The sequence below is a fragment of the Bos indicus x Bos taurus genome, chromosome 5, assembly GCF_003369695.1.
Source record: "Bos indicus x Bos taurus breed Angus x Brahman F1 hybrid chromosome 5, Bos_hybrid_MaternalHap_v2.0, whole genome shotgun sequence".
Classification (NCBI taxonomy): domain Eukaryota; kingdom Metazoa; phylum Chordata; class Mammalia; order Artiodactyla; family Bovidae; genus Bos; species Bos indicus x Bos taurus.
In genome coordinates, this window is record NC_040080.1 from 14,928,276 (window position 1) to 14,953,408 (window position 25,133).

The window sequence follows — 25,133 nt, forward strand, 5'->3', positions numbered from 1 at the left end:
TGAGTCAGCTATATGTATACATATACCCTTCCCCCCTTTTTTAGATTTCTTTCCCATTTAGGTCACCACTGAGCACTGAGTCACTTTTAAATAGAAGGAAGAGCAAAGAGTCAGACACGACTGAGCAACTAACACACAAGAGCCAAGGAGGAGCTGGACAGCGTTGTAACCGGGAGAGTGACGTGCTGCTTTAGAGAAGGATGAACAATGCTCGAGGTGGAGGAAGACATAAGAGGAGGTGAAGAGTTGGGGACGGGGATGCAGGGGCTCTGCGTCTGTTATCCTGCAGAGGGGTGGAGGCAGGCGCTGGTGGGGGTGGAGACACCAAGATTTCCCCTGGAGACACCCATGGGCCACTCACCAGCTTGGAGCAGGAGCCGGCCTCTGCCTTCCCGGTGGCAGCCCCAGAAGAAACACAGAGGACCACATCCCCAAGGGAGACGCCTTGTGAATTTCTGCTAGAAGGCTGGCAATGGGTCCCAATCTGAGTTTTAAAAAATTTTAGGGGACAAGCAAAGGCCCTTAGATGATGACCCCCTTGGTTGTTCAGCCAACGGGCAGGAGACCCAGCAGATGTTTTGGAGCCTTTGCCAAAAAATCAGCAGGAGTCATCCTTGGCCGTGGACTGAAGGGCGGGAGGTGGGGGCAGGGCAGCCAAAAGCCCTGGAGGCTAGAGTTTCTCCTGACTATTCTACCACCAGGAACAGGAATGGAAAAAGCTACGAAGGGCTGCAGAGGGTCCAGAAGAAACCCCGGGGGGAAAGCCGAATTTCTGTGTGCAGAGCGTTCAGGAAGTTCAGAATGGAGCTGCACGCGCAACTGGATGGGGCCCTTGGTTTGGACCCCACGAGTGGCTCCTCCATGGATCTTTCAGGACCAAAGGGCCCTGGAGGACAGCAGGGTCTCCGTTCAGTCTGCCCACACTCTCTGCTCCTTCTGGGATCTCACTGGTGGGCACCAGGTCTTTCTTCCATGTGTATGAGCCCTCCCTGGGGAGACACGGAGAAATGGGGCTCAGAAGGAGCTGGAGGGAAGTGCTGACCTCCCACGAGGCCAGCTCCAGGCCTCCCCCCCTCCCTGACCCTGCCCCCCCCCCACCCCCACCCCCGTGTTCTCTGTGTCTTCCTGCCTGTGAGACTTCTGTGTTCCGGGGGAGTCGCCTCTGCCTCCTCTAGAGGTCTGGCATCTGCTGTCACAAACCGGCCGGTCTTGGATGCTGCAGTGGGGACAGAAAGAAGACCGATTTTGTCCTCAGCATGCTCAGAGACAGGTGTGGGCAGGTGACACCCGCCTATGCACGAGGAGACACGTGCAAGAATGTGAGAATGGTAACAAAGCTAAAAATAAAGCCAAAGAAAACCAGCTTGAAATGTCCCTTCGAAGTGTGGTTGTGCTTAAAGATTTTGGGGGAGGGGTTAATCTAAGCCCAAGGGAGTTATTTGGACAAGGACTCCTGGGAGAAGTGATCTCAGAAGCAAAGTGAAGGAGAGAGAGCATTATTTAAAAACATTTTCTTAAAATTGGAGTATAGTTGATTTGCAATGTGCTGTAAGTTTCTGCTGTACAACAAAGTGAATCAATTATGCATATACATATATACATATGTATAGGCTCTTTTTAAGATTCTTATCTTATATAGGATGTTACAGAGTATTGAATAGAGTTGCCTGTGGTATGGGCTTCTCTGTTGGCTCAGACGGTAAAGAATCTGCCAGCAGTGAGGGAGACACAGGTTCGATCCCTGGGTTGGGAATATCCCCTGGAGAAGGGAATGACTATCCATTCTGGTATTCTTGCCTGGAGAATCCCATGGACAGAGGAGCCTGGCATACTACCAGGGGTTGCAAAGAGTTACACATAACTGAGCAAGTAACACTAAGCCTGTGTTATATAGCAGGTCCTAATTAGTTATCTATTTTGTATGTAGTAGTGTGTACATCGGAGAAGGCAATGGCACCCCACTCCAGTACTCTTGCCTGGAAAATCCCATGGATGGAGGAGCCTGGTAGGCTGCAGTCCATGGGGTTGCTAAGAGTTGGACACAACTGAACGACTTCACTTTCACTTTTCACTTTCATGCATTGGAGAAGGAAATGGCAACCCACTCCAGTGTTCTTGCCTGGAGAATCCCAGGGATGGGGGAGCCTGGTGGGCTGCCGTCTATGGGGTCGCACAGAGTCGGACACGACTGAAGCGACTTAGCAGCAGCAGCAGCAGCAGCAGCAGTATGTACATGTCAATCCAAATCTCCCACTTTATCTCTCCCCCCAGTAAGTAACCATAAGTTTGACTACGGGAGAACATCATTTAATGCGTATTAATCTTACGTCTTCCCCACTGCCCACCCTCCTGCCCCCGGGAGCCTTCTGTCAACTCCTGCAGCCCTCCTGTGTCACTTGTCTCTCTGTCCCTTGAGTCTCTCTGGTTAGGTGGCCAGCTCACAGCACGTGGTGCCTCGTGTCTCGCTGGTAATAGATCAAAGCCAGGTGATCCCACAATGAGACCTGATAGTGATCTTGCTGAACCTTGGGTTTGACATTGAAAAAATGAGCTTTGCCTTTATTTCTTAAGGGAAAGGCTACCCGCTCCAGCGTTCTGGCCTGGAGAATTCCATGGACTGTACGGGGTCACAAAGAGTCGGACACGACTGAGTGACTTTCACTTTCACTTAAGTCTGCAGTTTTCAGTGATCTGTGTTCTGCCGCATATGAGGGCTGCTCTTGGGAGTCTGAGGCCTCATGTTTTGATGATGCTATAAATCGTGTTATATTGGAAGACCTGCTCTTTGGAAACTTCTGAGAGCTGGTGAAGCGACACAGTTGCAATGTCATGTTTATCAGAAATTTCCAAATCGTTTCAATACCAAGACTGAGGATTTAGACAGCAGGTTTGCTCTAAGGAGTGCGAACAGCTGCCCAGTGACTTGTTTTGTAAACAATTGAGATGACTCGAACCTGGATGGGTGCCTCGTGGTGACCCATGCCAGTCACAGGAAACACACAGAAAAGATGCCTGTCCTCGTGGTGACCCATGCCAGTCACAGGAAACACACAGAAAAGATGCCTGTCCTCGTGGTGACCCATGCCAGTCACAGGAAACACACACAGAAAAGATGCCCGTGCACACTTGCGTTTGTTCCTCCCCAGCTGATTAAACTTTCTATTCCTGTAACAATTTGCGTTTTTAAAAAGCTGTCATCTGGGAAATGGAGACGAGTGGTCCCAATTGTGCTTAGGTGGCCAAGGCATCCAGTTGCAAGAATGTCCAGGTTGGACAGCTGACAGCGTTTATGCGTCTATTCTTCTCTCCTTAGTGACATGCTATTATTATTATTTATTATTATTCTTTGGTTGTAGTAAAGTCACCTATAAAGTCCACATCATTTTGACACCAGTTTTTTATTTTGGCCATGCTTCACAGCATGCAAGCTCCTAGTTCACCAACCAGGGATCAAACCCACACCTCCTACAATGGAAGTGCAGAGTCTCAACCACTGGACCTCCAGGGAAATCCCTCGACACCAATTTGAAATGGTCTGAGATGGCATAGTTACCTCCTCTTGATCCCTCTGTGTTGCTTTCACTGTCTGCCTCTGGTCCATTCTACATGAAAAGTGAAAGTATTAGTCGCTCCATTCTTTGCCACCCTATGGACTGCAGCCTGCCAGGCTCTTCTGTCCGTGGAATTCTTCAGGCAAGAATATTGAAGTGGGTTGCCATTCCCTTCTCCAAGGGATCTTCCCTACCCAGGTCTCCTACACTGTAGGCAGATTCTTTACCTTCTGAGCCACCAGGGAAGCCCAGACTCATATGGCTTCCCTATTAATCTCCCCAGAGTACAATTGATACGGTCCAGTCACTCTTGTGTTCCTAAACAGAATAAATCCAGTCCCTTCAGCCTGACTTTTGAAGTCCTCCCATGAAAAAACTGACAGTGGCTCAGTCATGTCCGACTCTTTGTGACCCCAGGGACTATACACTCTGTGGAATTCTCCAGGCCAGAAAACTGGAGTGGGTAGCCTTTCCCTTCTCCAGGGGATCTTCCCAACCTAGGGATCGAACCCAGGTCTTCCTGGATTGCAGGCAGGTTCTTTACCAGCTGAGCCACAAAGGAAGTCCAAGAATACTGGAGTGGGTAGCATATCCCTTTTCCAGCAGATATTCCCAATCCAGGAATCGGACCAGGGTCTCCTGCATTGCAGACGGATTCTTTACCAACTGAGCTATCAGGGATGCGATGCTAAAGCTTCCTTTCCAGACTCTCCTTTGTCTACCTTATCTACCACTGAAGACACCTGCACTTCATATCTACTCTGGAAAGAGTCACGGTGGCATCTGACCCCAATGGCCTGGCTTCCCATCAGTTATCTCTTGGAATGCCTGCCTTACGTTCACCCATTGAAATCCTACTCATCCTTCAACGTACACCTCCAATGTCTGCTCCTCAAGGGGCCATCCTCAGCCCGTGCAGTCCAAGGCACTGTCCCCTTCTCTGGAGCTCTTATCATAAACACACTTTGCCCCATGGGGTAGTTGCTTCCCAACCTCTGGTCCACCCCAGTTCACACTCTTCCCTCAGAGCAGGAACTGGCTTGTTCGTCATCTTCCTAATCATCTCAGTGCCTAGAATCGGCCCTGGAATACAGCAGGCACTCAAGGAAATGCTGTTTGGACTGAACTGATCCCTCTTTGATGACTTGCCTGGACCATGAAATTAGGTCCCTCTCAAGCTGCTGGATGTACAGGCTGGCATCATTATCTCCATATGTGATGTGCTGATGAGGCAGCTGCTGTAGGGAGGGAGCTGGGTGAAGACCTTGGCAGGCTGTTTGGATGTGCAATCAGATACACTCCCTCTGGGGGATGGCACTGAAATCCTTGATACAGACACTTCTGGGGCAGCCAGGGAGCTGCGGGACTTCATTGGACAATTGCGGTCACCCTGCTTTGCTCCAAGGTCACCTTGCCTTCATAGTCCAAATGGGTGATGACATTTCACTTGAACAGGGACTCCTGGCAGTAGAAAGATGAGACACTCTGTGGGTGAGGATTCAGGGGAGTGGCTCAGACGATGGCTCAGAGAGTAAAGAATCTACTTGCGATGCGGGAGACCTGGGTTTGACCCCTGGTCAGGAAGATCCCGTGGAGAAGGGAAAGGCTACCCACTTCAGTATTCTTGCCTGGAGAATTCCATGGACAGAGGAGCCTGGTGGGCAACAGTCCATGGGTCACAAAGAATCAGACACAGCTAAGCGACTAACATTTTCACTTCACTTAAGAGACCAGGAAAGAGCCAGAATAGGAGCTGAGAGAAGATGGACTGAAGGGTAGAAATGGAAGACTGGGGAAATTGTCACTGGGCCAAAAGATGTTGGTGAGGATAGGGTGACTCTACATCTCACCTGCCAGGATACCCGCTGTATACTTGCGGTTGATCAATGATGTTTTATCAGGTATTTCTGACACTCCAGTTGTCTCACTCCCCCAATGTCCCCGTCTGGAAGATGAATTGAATGGTTACCCAAGTGATGTAAGAGTGGTAGGGGACAGTCTCTCTCCATCATTCTCTGCTGTCATTTTCAGGGGGACCACTGGGTCCCCAAGATGCTTGACCCACAGCAGTGGTGCCTGCAGGGCCAGGGGCAATCAGGCCATTGGGGGTTTTCTCAGTCCCCAGATGACCAGGTGCCATGCTAGATGCTGGTGCCTAGGCCCCTGTAAAACTTTAGGGGACCCCTATGGTGTTAATCCATGTCCTTAACCCCATTCCCTGGGCTTCCCCAGTGGCTCAGTAGTAAAGAGTCCCCTTGAAATGCAGGAGATGTGGGTTTGATCCCTGGGTCAGGAAGATCCCCGGGAGAAGAGAATGGCAACCCACTCCAGTATTCTTGCCTGGAGAATCTCATGGGCAGAGGAGCCTGGTGGACTACAGTTGCAAGAGATGGACACGACTAAGACACTAAACAACAATAATAAAAATTCCAGTCCATATAATATGGGTCTCCACCCCCTAGCCCAGGACTGGGTAATATATGGGTAAAGTCCTAAGCAGAGAAAACAGTGTGATGCTTTCTGATCTGTAATTCAAAATAAAAACAGGACTAACTGAAACATGGGGGCTTCCCTGGTGGCTCAGTGGTAAAGAATCCACCTGCCGATGTATGAGACACGGATTTTATCCCTGGGTCAGGAACCCACTCCAGTATTCTTGCCTGGCAAATCCCATGGACAGAGGAGGGTGGTGGGCTACAGTCCATGGGGTCACAAAAGAGACAGACGCAACTTACAACTAAATAACAAGAATGACTGAAATATACATTGAAGAGAGTTCCCAAACCTGCTAATACTTTCTTTGATGATTTTGTTGAAATATCGTGTCATTAAAAAAAAAAAAAGGTTGTGATGCCCGCTGCTGAGCTGGTGCTTCCCTGGCTCAGGTTGACCCTTCTTGTTGGATAATCAGGACCCACCCTCCCTGTGCCCCCCATGGCCACATCCTTGGGCCCAGTCCTGGGGACAGGCGGTTCTATCTGGGTGGCTTTTTCCAGTGGGAAATGGTTCCAGATGTGGTCAGCTGGAGGCCACCAGGGCAGACCTGGGCTTTTGCAGAGCCACACAGAGGGCTCTGAAGGGGCTTCTCTGATGCCACCCTCTGCGAGGCATGGTTAATTGCATCTTTTCTGGGAAAATACCAAGAGCAGACCCGAGGATTAAGTCTCTGCTGTGAATTAGTGATCACCCTGTCCTGACACTACACCTGGACCACCCCGTGCCGTGGGCAGCAGGAGGAATTTATATGGTATGGACACTGAAAAATGTATGTTTTTTTTTTCCAATTTTGTTTCATAGGTCTTTAGAAAAAAAAAACAAAACTAACTTCTATTTTATATTGAGGCATAACCCTGGAGGAGGGCATGGCAACCCACTCCAGTATTCTTGCCTGGAAAATCTTATGGACAGAAGAGTCAGACAGACTACAGTCTATAGCATCACAAAGAGCTGGACACCACTGAAGCAACTGAACACGGAGCCGATTAACAATGTTGTGATAGTTCCAAGTGGACAGCAAAGGGACTCAGCCATACGTATGCATTTATCCATTCTCCCCCAGACTCCCCTCCCCTCCGGGCTGCCACATAGCATTAAGCGGAGCTCCCTGTGCTATACAGCAGTTCCTTGGTGATCCATTTTAATTACAGCAGCGTGTACATGGCCATCCCAAACTCCCCAACTATCCCTTCCCTCAATACTTCCCTCTGGCAATCATAAGTTCGGTTTCTAAGTCTGTGAGTCTCCTTCTGTCCTATAAGTAAGTTCATTTGTATCATTTCTTTTTAGATTCCACATATATAAGGGATGTGGAATTAATCAATCAATTAAAAAAATTATGGGTCTTTAAAAACATAAGAAATTGTTTTTAGTATAGGGGCAATTTTTTATACTGTGGTAATGTTAAGGACAGGGGATTTATAGTCATATTTACTATTTATAAGTTTAAGAATATGGTACGTGAGCTTCTGTGTGAAAGTTGGAGGTTTCATAAGCCTCCATTGCTTGGAAACAGAGGTGACTTGCATGTACGAGGTCCCCCACCCTGGAGCCTACATGCCATTTACAAATCACTTATCAGCACTGAGTTCCCAGAGTTTGCCCTGCTGTTCCCTGAGATGTCGGCAGACACCTCCGACAGGGCAAGCCAAGATGTGTTTTGACAACACAGTGGTTTCCTTAGCAAGCTGCTGGTGTCCTCAGGCGACTCAGTAGAGAAAGCTTTGGCTTTTTGATGAGGACGGAACTCTCAATGGCCTTCCTGTCTCAGGAGCACTGGCTGAGTTCATCCTCAGACTGTTAGTAGGATTCATCTGGGCTCTGTGAAGCTGGCTTGTCCGTTGAGTACAAAGCTCTTTTAGCTCTTTTCCTGGAAAAAAACTCAGTGAACTCACTGCACAAACCCCCAGAGACCACAGGAAATAGGCTCTGAGTCCTTTTCAAGAACTCAGAAGGGCAGCTAAGCCCCATGGGGAGGGGTGCATAGTGAAAACAAAATCCAAGCGCACCACCAGCCCTATACAGATGAGACTTCACACTCCAAAGCGCTATTGTTACTGCTCATCACCCCTTGCTGGGCGCCTACTGTGTGCCATGCCTCCTGGGGTACGTCTTATTACCCGATCCTCGATTGCAGAAATAACTTTTCCAGTTGTAGAGTCAACAGTATTTGGAGAAACCACACCACTAAGAACTGCCAGAGTGGGGTCTGAACCTGTGCTCTCCGCCTCCAGACTGAGCGCTCCTTTCCACTGGGCCGGGGGCGAGGCTGTCAAGGGTTGACCCCAGAGGAGTGATGATCCATGTGGGCGGGGGTCAAAGTGGAGCAAGGAAGAGGCATCTTGAATACAAAAGCTGAGTTTGGAGAGTTGGAGGGAGGGGCCAGATTGGGGAAAGTAGAGATGAGTAGCAGGAAATAGCCTGGTAGTGAGAGCCCACAGGTAAGTATGCGGGGCAGGCATGGGAAAGAGAAGGATGGCCCACTTTGCTGGAGCAGAAAGTTTATGATCCTTGGAGTGGGTGTGTGGGATCCTTAGACGGCATCACTGATTCGAGTTTGAGTTTGGACTCAAGTTTGACCATGAGTTTGAGCAAGCTCCAGGAGTTGGTGATGGACAGGGAAGCTTGCTTCAGTCCACGGGGTTGCAAAGAGTCAGACGTGACTGAGTGACTGAACTGACTAACTGAGTTTAGAGCCAAATTCAAGATGAGTTGAGGTGTTGAGGTACGGGTAGGCTTTGCATATCATGTGGGGCTTGGAAACCATCTAACACTTGGGGAGGGGGGAGGGCAGCTGTGCAGGTTTGGGGAGGGAGAATAAACCTGATGACAGTGGTATTTTTAGGAGGACTGTCCCCCAGGAGATCTGGGGACAGAGAACCAGCAGTGAGCTTGTGCAGCGGTGGAGGCGTGAGACAGCTCAGCATCCTGACTGACTGAGAACAATCCCCTCCCTCTCCACTTATCTCCATTTCAGCACAGTTGTTGAAGACCCCCCACCTCAACATAGCCAAGGCAGTCCTGCCCTTCCCAGGGGCTCTCCTGGCTCCCAATGGGCCTGTGGGTGACTCTCTCAGGCCAAGGGCGTCACCATGATGTCCAAGGTGGCTCAGTTTGGCTCGCAGAGCCAAACACAACACAATGCTGCACTGGAGGGAAATATGCCAGTGTGTTGCCATCACTGGGGGAGAGGGGTGCAATACATCATTGCTCTCTTGCTCAAAATGCTAGAGCAGTATAGAAACAACTTGGATGCTGTAGAACAGAATTTATTACCCTTGTCCCATTGGGTGGCAAGATGGTGCTTATTTTTAATGGGAGATCAACATCCCATATTCCATGACATCGTACTTATCTCATGCTGGAAAGTTGTCCAGAAAGTACAGTCAGTATGTCATGATTTTTTCTCCCTACAATGTAGTCAGGGCTCCTGGAAAAGGCAGTTACTTTTTACCAAGAAAGAAGATGTCCAGTCTCTAACTATGGATTAATACAAGCAAGCACCCAGGGTCAGGTGACACACTCAGGGCAGAAATGAGTGTGGCGTGTGGAGAAGGCTGGGGGGAGTCTGGGCCATCTGCTTCCCTGTTCTCTCCTCATCAGAGAGAGGGCTTCAGCCTCTGAAGACTGCCTGAGGGATCAGGCAGCATGGAGCAGGGCCAGGAGTTGGTACAACCAAAGAACCACAGCATCAGAGAGTATCAGAGCTGGCTGCAGTCTCAGAGTCCAGGAGGAGCAGGGAGTCTCAAACTGCAGGATGTATGAATGACCTGGGATGCTTCCCAAGATGCAGATTCATGAGCCTCTCCCTAGTGGTCCTGACTGTAGGTCTGGGGAGTCTGCATTAGGAGTTGCAACTCTTTGTTGCAAGTGATGGGAACTGAATTTGTCTGATTCAAGCAGAAAAGGAGCTTATGGTGTGAAAACTTGTGCACCTGGAGCTGGGAAGCTGGAGGGCAGGTGCGCTCTGGGCCTGAAGACTCCAGCGAGGAAGGACCTCCCAGAGATGGCCACCTGCTCCACCAGACGGCACCCCTACCTGAGGGCCCTGGGGTGGTCTCACACTCTGTGCCCCTTCATAGGGTCTTTCCTCAGACCTCCTCATCACCAGCCTTCTGAACTGGACCATTCTAGGTCCTTAACTATGAGACCCAACGTCTGTCCATGACCTGTGATGTTATGTAGACTCTCGTTTCAGATGATCTCCCTTTCAGGAAAAACGGACCATCGTTGGTCCATTGACTCGAGAGAGGTTTGTGCTCCAAGCCTGGGGTGTTTTTTGATCCCTTTAAGTCCTGACGCTTACGGAGTGTTGTTGTGGGCTATTATATATTCAATCCTTACAGTGGCAAACTGGTGTCCCGTTACCATTCCCACTTTACCGATGAGGAAGCTGAAACTCAGAGAGGTTGAGTCACACGCCCAGGATACACAGCAAAGGTAGCTGGGTGTCCTCCTAACCACGTGTGCTTTACCTGGACACTCCTTTCTTGGACGAGCTCTGAGCTTGTGATAAAGGGCAAATCTCAATTCATCAAATCTAGAAGATTTTTTTTTTTTTAATAAAATGGGCTTTGGGACTCTCCTGGTGGGCCAACGGTTAAGACTTCGCCTTCCAGTGCAGAGCGTACAGGTTTGATCCCTGGTCAGGGAACTAAGATCCCGTATGCCAGAAACAAACCAGAAAATCCATAAAACAGAAGCAATATTGTGCAAATTCAATAACGACTTAAAAAATGGCCCACAGCAAAAATATCTTTAAAATGGGCTTTGCCAGGGATGCCCACTGAATCTCTTTAGACCCTAGGTCCCTGTGGCCAATTATTCACCACCAGAGTTTCCCCACAGCTTCCATCCTGATTCCATCAACAATCTTCATTATCTGTATTATGGTAACCCTGCCCTTGGCTCTAGTTACAAGATCACCATCTCTAGATATCCAGGATCTTCATTGAATAATTATAGTTGGAGCATCTTTTTTTTTTTTGTCTTAACTCTCAAGACTGCCTCCTTGAATAAGTGTAAGGTATCATGCTTCTCCTGTGTCTTGCAAAAGGCAAAATCAAAGGCATGTCTCACCATCGGCAGGTAGGCTGGAGTTAGCGAATGTCGACTGAACATCTCCGTTTCCCAGAAGCTGTTTGAAACAGTCACATGGGTTAGCTCAAGCAGCTCTCCAAACAATTGTATCGAGCGGGAGCGGGTACTGCTATTATGGCCGTTTGGGACCAGGCAGTGAACAGATCGGGGATGTTTGCAGAAGGTCTCATGGGAAGTAAATGGTAGAGTCAGAATTTACAGCCAAGCAGCCCAGCTCCAGAGCTAGCACTGAGCTAATCCTTCTTGCCAGAGCTTAAGCTCATTCTCTCCTGCAATGTCAGCAGAAAAGATTAATTTATCCATTCGACAAATATTTATTGAGTGCCCACTCTTTGCCAGGTAAGGAAAACTGGCTGGTCTCTGCCTTCAAGCAGCTTAGCCTAATGGGGAGAAAGACATTGATCAAATGAACATACGAATCTATGTGAAATTGGATGTGTGGAAAAACACAAAAGACAGGTCAACTGTGCCAGGTAGGTATATCATGGGAGGATTCTTACCTGGTCATGTAGGTCAGAGCTGGAACTGGAAACTACAAAGGGACCTTAGGACAAAGGACCTGCCTATTTGCACCCCTGGCTGCAAAGGACTCAGTGACCCAACTCCAGCTTTGGGAGCTTTGGGAAGAAGGAGGAAAGAAGCAGCAGGAGAAGATGCTTCTTTGGGGGTGTTACCGACTAGGGTTTTTGGCCTCCTTAATCAATAGAAATTGATTAGAGACCAGCAAAGAAATTTAGGCCAGCCTTTACTGGGACCCCAGCTGCAGCAGCAGAGGGCGAGAATGAACAGCAGGTTCCCTTGCTCATCCACTTCCTGAGAGGCGGAGAGCCTTTCCTTCTTTTGGGTGAGGGTAGGGGTGTGTCCAGGGGTCAGGCCTGAGGGGTGGCTTGGTTGCTTTGCCCACCCCTTGATGGTGTTGTGTGCTGGGGGCTTGTGTAGGACCCTACTTTTGCTCCTGATCCCCTGTTTTGGCTCCAGGCTCTTCAAAAGTGACAGTGCATTTGTTGGGTCTCTTTGTATCTTTTGGGTCCAGAATTTGCCCCAACTGTTTAGGCACATGGTTATTTTTAGTCCCATGCAGTTTCTTTGTATTCTGTTGTTGGAGGAGAGATGTGTCCAGGTGCAAGCTTTGCAGCCAAGGGTGTCAGGTCCCAGCCTCTCTCACAAGTAACTCCTCTCCCTCCCTCTCTGACCTGCTGCTCTTTCCAGCCTTGAGATTGAGCTCCTGAGGGCAGCAAAGCAGCTGGGTCTCCCAGAGGTCACCCTGAAAGCTGTCTGTTTCCCAGGAGAGGGACTCAGCATCGGCCGTGATTCTTGAAGAGAATCAGCCGCACCGACCACTTCGGGTTTGCTGGGAGAGTGATGGGCGTCAGGCACACGGACCTCAGGGGAGCTGCGGTCCTGGCAGCAGGTCCTAGAGAGATGGACGTGGCCCTCCTTCTCTGTTTGCCAGGTGTGTCTCTATGGTGACATGAAGACAAGTGTGGGCCCCTGATGACATTTACTTCCAAAGACTGAGTTAAGCGTCACCTCATGTATACATGGGAGAGATTAGGAACCACAGGAACCACACGGGTGGTTTCCTTTACACTTTACAACGTGGGTCCAGTGTGCTAAGTGGGGGGAGTGTGGAGGAGGCCTCTCTCTATGTCAACTTGAAGACCCTAGATGGAGGAGGGTTTCCAAGTTTTGAGTCCTTCAGCCCTAGCCCAGCTGACATCTCAGGGCTCAGGGACCCAGAAAAGGGAGATTTCAGTTGCTTAAAGCCAGTTATTAAAGAAAGAAGCCTGATCAACCCAAAAGATTTCCCAGAGGGGCAGACACAGAAACGTGGAGGGGAAAGAAAAAGCAGATGGAGTGTGATGGAAGAGGAACAGTTCCTGAAGGTTTGGGGAGAGGAGGTGAGAAGTAATATGGTCCTCACTGTCCCCACACTTCATATAGTTGAGTCACTTCGCCAAGTCCAAGTGTGAGATGACTCAGAGCCCAGGCTGTCAGCCGCTTCAAGATCAGGGCCAGGACTGATAACCAAGGCAGGGTGCTGGGAGTTCAGGGCTGACCAGATAGTCAACCTCTAATTTATCAAGCTAGAGGATGACAGTTTCTTCTGGACGCACCAGCCAGGGTGGCTCCACTGCCCTAAGGGTGTGTGATGGATGGTTTCTGCCAGCGGACTGTCTTTTGAACAATCAGATTGCAGAAAACCAAAAATGATGAGGAGCTGATCAGTACAGAGTGCCTGCGCTTAAGAGAGACCTGATAAGAATTAGTTCAGTTCAGTTCAGTTCAGTTGCTCAGTCGTGTCCGACTCTTTGCGACCCCATGAATCGCAGCACGCCAGGCCTCCCTGTTCATCACCAACTCCCAGAGTTCACCCAGATTCACGTCCATCGAGTCAGTGATGCCATCCAGCCATCTCATCCTCTGTCCTCCCCTTCTCCTCCTGCCCCCAATCCCTCCCAGCATCAGAGTCTTTTCCAATGAGTCAACTCTTCGCATGAGGTGGCCAAAGTACTGGAGTTTCAGCTTTAGCATCATTCCTTCCAAAGAAATCCCAGGGCTGATCTCCTTCAGAATGGACTGGTTGGATCTCCTTGCAGTAGATGGAAACAAAAGGAATGTACGGATTTGAGAGTTGGACCATAAAGAAGGCTCAGTGCCAAAGAATTGATGCTTTCAAATTGTGGTGCTGGAGAAGAGTCTTGAGAGTCCCTTGGACAGCAAGGAAATCAAAGCAGTCAGTTCTAAAGGAAATCAACCATGAATATTCATTGGAAGGACTGATGCTGAAGTGCCAATACTTTGGCCACCTGATGCAAAGAGCCAACTCGTTGGAAAAGACCTTGCTGATGGGAAAGATCGAAGGCAAAAGGAGAAGAGGGGGGCAGAGGATGAGATGGTTGGAGGGCATCACTGACTCAATGGACATGAGTTTGAGCAAACTCTGGGAGATTGTGAAGGGCAGGGAAGCCTGGTGTGCTGCAGTCCATGGGGTGTCAAAGAGTCGGACACGACAGAGCGACTGAACAACAACAAGAAAACAGAACGAAGCTTCTGTCAGAGTCAGGAGCTGCAGGAATAGGGCGTGCTTGACTCAGTCCCACACTGGGAGCCAGCAGACAAAAGAGCAAATCCAGCTCTACCGCTTACTAACTGGCACCCTCACACAATCCCTTAAACTATAGGGCTCTCAACCCCTTTGATTTTAAAATAAAGTGACTGCTATCTGCCCTACAGGGTTGTGACTATTTCATAAAGGACATGTTTTGAATGAAAGCGCTTTTAAAACTATAAAATGCTTTGCAAATAGAAAGGATTATTTCCAGTAACCTGAAAATCAGTGAAGTAAAAACAGAAAGTGGAGTGCTTTATTTACCTCGCATACGTCGTGTTCCACAGGAATGGCACCTCCAGGAGCCGCAGTGAATGGTGTTTCTCGTAGCAGCTGCAGCAGTACCAAGTCAGGTAGAAGGAAGTCAGGTTCACACGAGAAGCATTTTAGTTTATGGTTCCCCTCTCTGTGCTGTGAATTTGTGAGGTCAGTAAAACATTCATAGGAAGCATGCGTCAGCAAGAATAGGTGAGACTGTGCTGCAGAAACAAGATAACCCCTCAGATCCCAAAATCTTTAAGCAGAGTTTTCTTTCTTATTGATATTACATGGCCTTCATGGGACAGCACAGGCTTTGTTCATCCCAGTCACTCAGAGACCAAGGGTGACAATTATACAGCCCCATCTTTAAAAAAAAAAATTATCTTATTGAAGTATAGTTGGTTTGTAATATTGTGTTAGTTTCTTCTGTATGGCAAAATGTTTCAGTTATACCTACATGTATTCATTTACATGTTCTCTTCCATTATGGTTTATTACAAGATATTGAATACAGTTCCCTGTGCTATACAGTAAGAACTTGTTGCTTATACATCCTGTGTATAATAGTTAGCATCTGCTAACCCCAGACTCCTAGTGCTTCCCTCTTCCAACCCCCTCTGCCAGGTCTGGTTTCTGTATCTGCGAGTCTGTTTCTCTTTCGTAGGTAAGTTTATTGGTGTCGTATTTTAGATTCCACATATAAGTGATTTCATGCGGTGTGTGTCTTTATTTTTCTGACTTACTTCACTTAGTATGATCATTTCTAGGTCCATCCATGTTGCTGCAGATGCTATTATTTCATTCTGTCCTGTGGCTGCATAATATATATATATAAACACACACACATATACACATATATATGTATACATATGCAGCCTGCATATATATATCTATATCTCCCATCTTCCTTATCCATTCCTCTGTTGATGGACGCTTAGGTTGCTTCCATGCCTTAGCTATTGTCAATAGTACTGCTATGAACATAGGGGGCACGTATCAATATCTTTTTGAATTACAGTTTTGTCCAGATGTATGCCCAGAAGTGGGATTGCAGAATCATATGGCCTCTTTAATTAGTTTTCTGAGAAACCTCCATACTGTTCTCCTTAGTGGCCATGCCAGCTTACGTTCCCACCAACACAGTAGGAGGGCTTCCTTTTCTGATAGTGATTTTTAATACAGAGAAAATTGCTGGGGGGTTATAGAAAGTTTATCCTCATATGCTTTCTTCAAGCCATTGTGTCATGATTTGTTTGCTGTTTGACGAGTTCCCATCTGAACAGTGGCTGAAAGGGCTGAATCTTTCATGTCTGTAGTTGTTGGTTTGCTTCTGATGGGGTTCAGGGCACACAACCCCAAAATAGGGCCCTTGGGAATGCTGAACATCTTAAACTCAAGGAGTCTGAGAAAAAGACAAGAAGCAGGAGGAACCCTCTGACCTTCCCTCTTCTCCCTCCTTCCCTGAAATGGGTCATCTGGAATCTCCCGTGTGAAGAATGCCTTCCTCGGACCAGAAGGATGAAGACATTCTTATCAATTGCGATGGAATTTGGGGCAAGAAATGTGCACATGCAAACCCTCTAAAACTCCTCTCTTCCCATTACATGTTTACCATTTGCTACCCGAGCCCAGACTGCTCTGCCTTGTCATCTCTTTACAATGCTTCATTTCTTTGTCTAGAAGCCTCCTGTTCTGGTTGATTCTTTGAGTCTTCATTCTTTTGTGGGGGCTCCCATGGACATGTAAAAATTCCATGAAAGTTGTATGCCGTCAACTCTTTATCTATCCTCACTAGGTCAATTTTCAGACCCGGCCAAGGACCCTAATGGAGTCAAGGAAAACGTTTCCTCCCCTATAGGTACCTGGAGGTTTGGGCAACAAATAACTCACTGGAGCTGCCTTTTAGGGGCTCAGAACTCAAAGTTTATGGGTGAGAAAAGATGGAATATGTGGAAAATCCCACCATCAAACCCCATTTAAAGAGAGGTGCAGGGTGGTTTGAAGGCCGCACAGAAAATACCAAAATTGTATGTATACTTGAGTCTTAAATTGGTCAAATCCTATTTCCTGCCTTAGTTCTCTTTGTCTGTAAAATACGGGGCTGTGGCCTTCCCTAGTCACTAGAGAGGGTATGAGGATAAAAATATATTTAAGGGAATTCCCTAGTTGATCCAGGGGTTAAGACTCTGTGCTCCCAATGCAGGGGGCCCGGGTTTGATTCCTGGTGGGGGAACTAGATCCCACATGCCTCAACTATTAATAAGACCTAGCAGCAGCCAAATACACACATGAATAGAAATAAATATTTAAAAAATGTTTAAGAATTAAAATCTCTGAGGTCTTTCAAGGGAGAGGAACTACAGAAATTCCGTGTATTCTTGTCACTGTTACGGGAATCGTGTGACTTTAAACTTAGAAGGAAAATGTCAGGACTTGGGTCCCATCTCTGTCCCAGAGTGTTTAATCACACTGGCCTTGGTTTGCAGACCCCAAAGTGAGGTGGAAGGGACCCTCTTCTTTCCAGAGGCTCCTGTCTGCTGGGCATCTCTGCAGAAGTCTTTGTAAAACTCGGGCCCTTTCTAAGCTGAGTTGGTGTTTCGTCATTTTTGCCCTGACACTCTGTGCCTCTGGAGGGGTGAGTTCTGGAGGACTCAGGCAGTGACGGGGGATGGGGGTGACAGTTTCCAGGCAGTCGCTATTTCAGCGGGTGGGCCCGGCCAACCCTGCTGACTGCGGCCAGTGTGAGGAGACAGGCAGAGGCTTTATCTCCCAAGTTCTGACCTGTGTGTGATTCCTCTGGCCAGTCTTGCTCTTCTCACACCCTCTGGTGTCTGGTCTCATGAGCACAGGAACATCTGGGGTTGAGTGGGCCTCCTGGGGACGGAGGTCCCCTCCTGCCCCCAGGCGATAGGACTTACAAGGCCGGAGGCCAAGGGCTGAGCTGGAAACCCAGATCACAGAGCCAGTGGGACAGAAATCAGAGCCTCCTGGTTCACTTCCTTCCAGCAGCTAGAAACAAAGGAGTTGCCTTTTGATGGAGCTTTTAAAAAATGCACAGTGATTCTTTCATATGGTGTTAATAATACATTGCATTGATAGTGTGATTGACAAATGACTCTGTTTTCATCTTTCAAAATACGTTTTAGAATTGCAAGCCTTTCTTTCCTCTCTTTTCTCTTCCTTTTTCTTTTCTCCGTTTCATCAAGCGTTTATGGAGCTTCTGCTATGTGCCTTGGACCGTGAGTACATAGAAATAACACCACCTTTGTCATCATCTTGGAATTGTAATGTGGCCAAACTACGTAACAGATGGGTGAGAAAGGAATGAACACTTGTTGACTAGTCTTGTTTATCAGACACTGTGCTTTCCATTGTCACATGTATTTCATTTAAAACTGAGCGAGCCCCATAAGGTAGTTGATGTTAATAACAATCCTCACATATTCATCTAATTTTCTGAATAACCCCCGGAAATGAAAACTGTGATTATGTCCACACTGTCCAGCAGGAAGGGGGTGACCAGGTGGCATTCAAACCCCAGGTCCCTAAATGCGGAGCCCCCCATGCAACTCTGCCCCTTCTGAGAGTCGTACCAGGACCCCAGCTCGAAGCCTGAAGCCTGTGGGGCTCCTAGCTCCCTGACCCTGAGCAGACAACACGTCTCAGATGCTGAGTCCAAGCCAAGGAGTTAGGGTGGGTTGGGCAGAGCCACAGGGAGGAATGGGAGGGAAGTTGACTTTCTCCAGTTTAAGCTGTGGTTAAACCTCTCCTTTCACATCTGAGGATGAGGAAGACCTGAGGATGAGGTCTCTGGACACCATGGTGCCTCTGGGGCCTGAAGCAGGTCCCCAGGCACTGGGGTTCCTCTCGCCCTCCCCTCTGCCTGCTCCTGGCCTGAAGGTGGCCTTGCAGACAGCCTGCTCTGCACTGCCCCAGGCTGCTCACTGGCACAGAGACAGCAGGCGCTGGAGCAGCCGGGCTGCGTTGGCCTGAGGATGCTTCAGCAGCCGGCCTCACGAGGATCTGGCAGCAGCGACCTACTTACAGGGGAGGAGTGGGCGGGGAGCACCCGCCGGGCTCTCAGGGTTGTGGGGGAGGACTGCCCCACATGCTCTCTTCCCAGACACAGACCAGAGGGGCCTCAGCCTGCACAGATGAGGGTGGGGCTTCCTGCCTGGGACCCTCAGCTGTCAGAGAGACTTTGTCAGACTTTGTCAGACTTTGTCTCTCTGACTTTCTGTCAGAGAGACTTTGGAGGACAGGACACATGGCCTGTCCTCCAAAGAAAAGCCAGGGTGACAGAGACGGAAGGAGAGAACCAGAGACAAGCAGAGACAGGGAGAGACAGAGACAGAGGTGGAGAGAGAGACATGTAGAGAGAGACAGAGAGACAGAAAGAGAGAGATAGGGAAGACTGAGATAGGGAGAGAGAGACAGAGAGACAGAAAGAGACAGGGAGAGACAGAGAGACAGAGATGTAGAGAGAGACAGAGAGACAGAAAGATAAGGAAGACAGAGACAGAGAGGGAGACAGAGATGGAGAGAGACAGAAAGAGAGAGATGGGGGAGATAGAGATGGGGAGAGACAGAGACAAGGAGAGAGGGGCAAGCACGCAGGAAGGCTTGTTTAGGAGGAGATGGGAGGGGTTGGTGCTGAGAGCCCCAGAGGCGCCCCCTGTGGACTCTCCCCAGCACGGAGCAGACTGAGGCTCAGGGACCTTCCACAGGCGGCTCACTGCTCCCACGTTCCCTCATCTAATGTGGTTGTCCACATTAGGTAGGCTTTTTTTTTTTTTCCTTTGGACAAATATTTATTGAGTTCTCACTCTGTAACTGCAAGTGGGCATTGGAATCAAGAAATTCTCATTGGTCAACATGTGGTCGTGAAGTAGCTGGCAATCATGTCCGACTCATTGCGACCCCACGGACTGTAGACCGCCAGACCTCTCTGTCCATGGGATTCTCCAGGCAAGAATACTGGAGTGGGTTGCCATTCTCTTCTCTAGGGGGTCTTCCCCACCCAGGGATCAAACTCATGTCTCTTATGTCTCCTGCACTGGCGGGCAGGTTTTTCACCGCTAGCATCACCTGGGAAGCCCCTGCCTGCACTCTCATCTTTAAAAATGGAATCAAGAGGGTCTCTGGGGATTTCCCTGGTGGTCCAGTGGTTAAGATTCCACGCTTCCTGTGCAGAGGGTGTAAGTTCAATCCCTGGGTGAAGAACTGAGATCCCATATGCCTCATGATGCGGTGAAGAAATAAATAAAATGCACACTCTCATTCATTAAACATTTTTTTTAAAGAGGGTCTCCAGTTCTTCTTCTGCTACTAAGAGTAGGGTGCAGCCAGAGTTTAATTCAAGAACTATGCTTATCGTAACTAGAAGGATGTAAGCTGGACATCAGTCATCCACTGAGCTTCTTTTTTTCTTTTTTAATTTTTATTTTAACAATGTTGTGATAGTTTCAGGTGAACAGTGAAGGGACTCAGTCATACATATACATGGATCCATTCTCCCCCAAATTCCCCTCCCATCCAGGCTGCCACTTGATATTGAGCAGAGTCGCCTATGCTTTACAGTAGGTCCTTTTTAAGTATAGCAGTGTGTACCTGCCCATCCCAAACTCCCTAAATATCCCTCCCCTCCATCCTTCCCTCCACCCCAGTTCATTTCTCTAGGTCTGTGAGTCTGTTTCAATTTTATAAGTAAGTTCATTTGTATCATTTCTTTTTAGATTCCACGTATAAGGGATGTCATACGATATTTCTGCACTGAGCGCCTTCTAACTGCTGAGCCGTGTGCCTGCGTGGAGAGAGGATACAGGAACATAAGATGACTTGCAGGATGTGTAAGGGTGAGGCGGATCAAATCGGAGGGCGCAAAGGCTGGGGGCTGGGATACCGTGAGACAGTGAGCTGTGCCTTAAAGAATAAACGGTCCCTATGTCAGAGCCTTGGGAAGAGGGCACTTCCCAGGCAAAGACACAGAGGGGAAGACACAGAGGTGGGATGTATCATGGAATGGGGAAGGGTGGCAGGAGAGAGCCTGAGTATATGACACTCTGATCTCACAGCCCAGAACCTCAGGCGGTAGCCCTGGACACTCACACCCTAGAGAGCTTTGGGCTATGACGATAGCCAGCCTTGGAAGGTCTGGAAGACCTTGGAGGCTCCAAGGCTCCCCCTTTCAGCAGTTTTGAGATGCTCCCCATTCCTTGGCAGGGGGCCTGGAAAAGGGGGAAAACTGCAAAATGCCCACCAGATGGCAGTGTTTCCTAGTGTGACTGTCCTGGGGGAGCCGTGGAGGGGACATGCCTGAGTGCCCGGTGCTGTGACAGGTCCAGGCAGCTGTCCCTGGAGGAGCCAGAGTTCCAGTTCAGGCACGCCTGTCCTGCTTCAAGAGAATGCTTCCAAGAATTTCACTCTGGGAATGGGACACGTGGGGCTGTCTGAGGAACCCTCTCCTCTTCCCCGGGCACCTCCTCCTCCACGTTTAAAAACCCAGATGGTGCTCACTTTCCCATGAGCCACGAATACCTGGGAAGTAGAGCAGATAGATCCCGTTTTTGTTCAGCTTTGCCTCACCCAGTGCGATTCCTCATTGGATCACCTCTAGACCACACCTGCTTTCCCAGTTCTCCTCCTGTGAGCTTATGCAGTGGGAGGGAGTCAAATGGGGGCAGGGGTGGATGGAGTCATTGTTCAGTCACTCAGTTGTGTCCAACTCTTTGCAACCCCATGGACTGCAGCACACCAGGCTTCCCTGTCCTTCACCATCTCTTGGAGCTTGCTCAAACTCATGTCCACTGAGTCAGTGATGCCATTCAACCATCTTGTCCTCTGTGGTCCCCTTTCCCTGACTTTAATCTTTCCCAGCATCAGGAAATGTATTTTTCCAGTGAATAGGCTCTTTGCATCCGGTGGCCAACGTACTGGAGCTTCAGCCTCAGCATCAGTCCCTCCAATGATTATTCAGGGTTGCTTGCCATTAAGATTGATTCATTTGATCTCCTTGCAGTCCAAGGACTCTCATGAGTCTTCTTCAGCACCACAGTTCAAAAGCATCAACTGCTTTTGAGGATGCTGCTACTGTGCAAGAAACTCGGACTAGGAGCCGAAGAAGGCACAGGAGGCAGATGGGCAGGGAGACGCAGGATTCCCTTTTCACTTTACTTCTATAATCTTCAAGGTCCTTGGGTCATCAAAGCAGCCCCAATGCAAATACCTCTGTAACCAAGCTGGACCCTATGAGATCTTCCCAGAACAGACCCCTCCCCTCATGTCCTCTGCCTGCCTCATGTCTGTAGAAAAACTTTAGCCTCCTAGACCTTCCCTGAGTTGCAAAAGGTAAATTTAATCAGATAAGTGAGAAAAAGGCAGAATGAAAGGGAAAACAGTCAAACAAGACACAATAATAACAGGTAAGCCATTGAAGAAAGTCAAGGACCTTTAGTTCCTTCTCAAGGGCTATAGATAATATTCTGAGCCAAATCCTGTGAGCTGTTTTGCAGACACTGAAACCCCTAGCAGGTGGGGGAAGCAAACTGCATACTGTCCACAAACGCATAGACCCCAGATGGGGTGGAACCAGAGGTGGATGCTCACTCCCAGTGACCTCACTGCCCACCAGTCAGAAGAAGGTCCATGAGCTGATCACACTCCCACAACCCCCATCTCTCACTCTGTCTTTAAAAACCTTTCCCTGAAAGTCTTGAGAGAATTCAGGCCTTTTAAACTCTAGCTGCCTGGACTCCTCGCTCAGCACCTACAAGAAATGCTGCACCATGACCTGGAGCCAGTAGATGGACTTTGTTGGGTGGATCCAATAAAGCTGTGGAGCCAAATTTGCATTGGGACCACTACAATTTTTCCATTTCCTGAAGTCAGGAAGGTGGCTACCTTAAGAGTACACATGAAGTTATTTTCTAGTTTCAAGAAAGATTTAAACACAACAACAAATACAGTTTAAAAAGAGGCTTAATTTAGCCAAAAGTGCCCCTCAAATACACATCACGCAGGACTTACATGCCTCATTGAAGAACACAGGGCTTTCCAGGACTTCAGCCAACATCAATAGCTGGGACGAAAGATGATCAGAGAATGTCATAAACAAAGAATCCAGAGATGGCAAGGGCGGGTGTGCCTGGGTCTAGTTTTAGGCCAATGACTTGCAGCCTGGGCATCCCACACAATGAGACAATTCAGTTCCTTACTGGTCTGGGATGCCCAGACCCAGTTCTCTCTCGGAGCACACTTGGATGACTTATTGTCACATGATTGCTTCAGAGCGATGACAAGCTATTTGTGACAATGCAACTAAATGCAGTATTTTTCTCTAAGTTTGGAGACATTGTCTGTCAAATGTGCCCTCTCCCTCACCCTCTTGCAAGGTCACTGGAAGTGCTATAAGCCCTTCAAGAGAATTTCATGCCTCGGTCTATCCCTTCTGGCGTGGTTACTGTCCATGTTCATAGACTGCAAAGAATATGTGGAAGACAGTAAGGCAGAGTGGAAATCCCGTTGGATTTGTAATCAGAAGGCTGAAATTATATTTCTAACTTTTCAGAGAGTTAGATGGAGATTGCTTAACATCCTTGTGAACAGTTTCTACTAAAAAATAAGGAGGGGAGTAGTAACTGTGTGGGCTCAAAGATAGCTCCCTGATGTCTCAGCAGATAGAGAACCCACCTGACAATGCAGGAGACACAGGAGACCTGAGTTTGATCCCTGGGTTGGAAAGATTCGCTGGAGAAGGAAATGACAACCCATTTCACTATTCTTGCCTGGAGAATCCCAGGGACAGAGGAGTCTGGTGGGCTACAGTCCCTGGGGTTGCAAAGAGCTAGATACACAGTAATGAGGTATCTTATATCCCAGGGTTTGTTTTGTAACAAATGTAATGTGTTTCATAAACTTAATGAGTTCATCTGGATGAAAGAAGATAAACTATAAAGGATTACCACTATTACTAAGGTTTCAATAATCCTTGAAATCTTGTATGGATTATGAATGAAAAATATTGCCAGCTGTATCAGTAAACAAAGGATGATGCAGCCATCAAGCCTTCATATTATAGCCAACCCAATGGTGGGCCCTCAGGGAACTCAGGATGAGAAAGCAGAGGTCACCAACACCAGATAGTTAATTGTTGGTGTTCAGTTACTAAGTCGTGTCCGACCGTTTGCCACCCCATGGACTGCAGCACTCCAGGCTTCCCTGTCCTTCACCATCTCCCAGAGTTTGCTCAAACTCATGCCCACTGAGTCGGTGAGGCCATCCAACCATCTCACCCTCTTTTCCTTCTGTCCTCAATCTTTCTCATATTCAGAGTCTTTTCCAGATAGTTTAAGGTGCATGTCAAATAAATGATTTCAGCGAGCCCAGACTCTTGCATCTTCTCACACATAGAAAGCACTAAATCCCTTGAGATGTCCGGTTTTCTTTAAGTAACAGTAATCTTTTGATGTCCTGACTAACTGGTTTTGTTGCAAAAACTCCTGTCTATGTTGGCATCCTGTGATCTTGGATGCTCCTCCCTGGGCTAAAAAAGGCACTCCCCTGTCCCTTCCTTGGTAGAAAGATGTCATCAGGAATGGCCACTCAGGGAGGTCTGAACACCAGCATGAAGCATATCTCTGTCTCACGATCGAAGGATCTGTACAGTTTTTAGATCCTCGTCTCCTTCCTTGAGGGCATGACACAATGATCTGTATATTGCACGCCCCCCAGAAATATTGGTTGACAAAGGGATGGAGGCCTGAATGAAGAGCTCCGAAAGCGCTCTGTGCCACCTGAGAGCCAGGGGCAGTTAAAAGTAGAAAACCAGGGCTGGAGCTGGGAACACAACCCAGGCGCTGGTTCCCGGTGCCCTGGCCACTCAACACGCTGTCCGGGCTCCCAGACGGCCTGGGCCTGAGCCAGGAGCTGGCTTGGAGCAAGGCCCGGAGGGAAAGCCATCCATCACAGGAGGTAATGGTGCGTGGAAGCATTTATCTCCCCTCCCCCCATCATAATCGCCCTCAGACGGCCGGTTGTGGGGAAAGAATCTGACTTTCCCAAGAGAAGAAAGGCCAATTTTAGAAACTACTTTCTTTCCTTTTTTTCCGAAGCAAGCTGATGGTAGGACAGGACATTCTACCCCGGTCGCAGGCTAGGTACTCCTGAGCCTTCTCGAGCCTGGACCACCGTCTCTGCCCTTGGCCATTTCCCCCATCCCAGTCGTGATTTCTGCATCACACTGTCTGTTCCTTCTCCCAGCATCACCGGGCCTGGGGTCCTTAATGCCCACAGGACTATTCACAGGAACTCTTAGCCCCCAGGGCTGGTGGGTTGGGCTCCTTACAGACATGCTCAGCATCCTTGTGAGCGACCCAGGCTGCCTAGACAGCTTCTCTGCAGGAAAACAGACACAAAGATGAACTCTGGTAGTTCCTTTCTCTCTTTCTCTCTCTCTACCATCTGTCTATGATAGGTGTGGGTGACAGGTAGCAGGTTACAGAAATATAACTTCTCAAGGCTTGGTGCTGAATGTGAGGTCCCAGGACCAGCAGCGTTGGCATCCCCTGGTTACCTGCTGGACAGGTAAACCCCAAGCACCATTTCAGAGCTACTGA

The 25,133-nt window shown here is 48.6% G+C and overlaps 1 long non-coding RNA gene across 1 annotated transcript; it reads right to left on the minus strand.

Moving 5' to 3' along the window:
* Positions 1 to 1,130: 1,130 nt before the first annotated feature.
* LOC113892337 lies at positions 1,131 to 22,882 on the minus strand. Its single transcript, XR_003511026.1, has 3 exons — positions 22,546 to 22,882; positions 14,524 to 14,670; positions 1,131 to 1,216 (listed from the first exon to the last, which is right to left on the minus strand). It is a non-coding gene; the product is annotated as an uncharacterized LOC113892337 (long non-coding RNA).
* Positions 22,883 to 25,133: the final 2,251 nt, after the last annotated feature.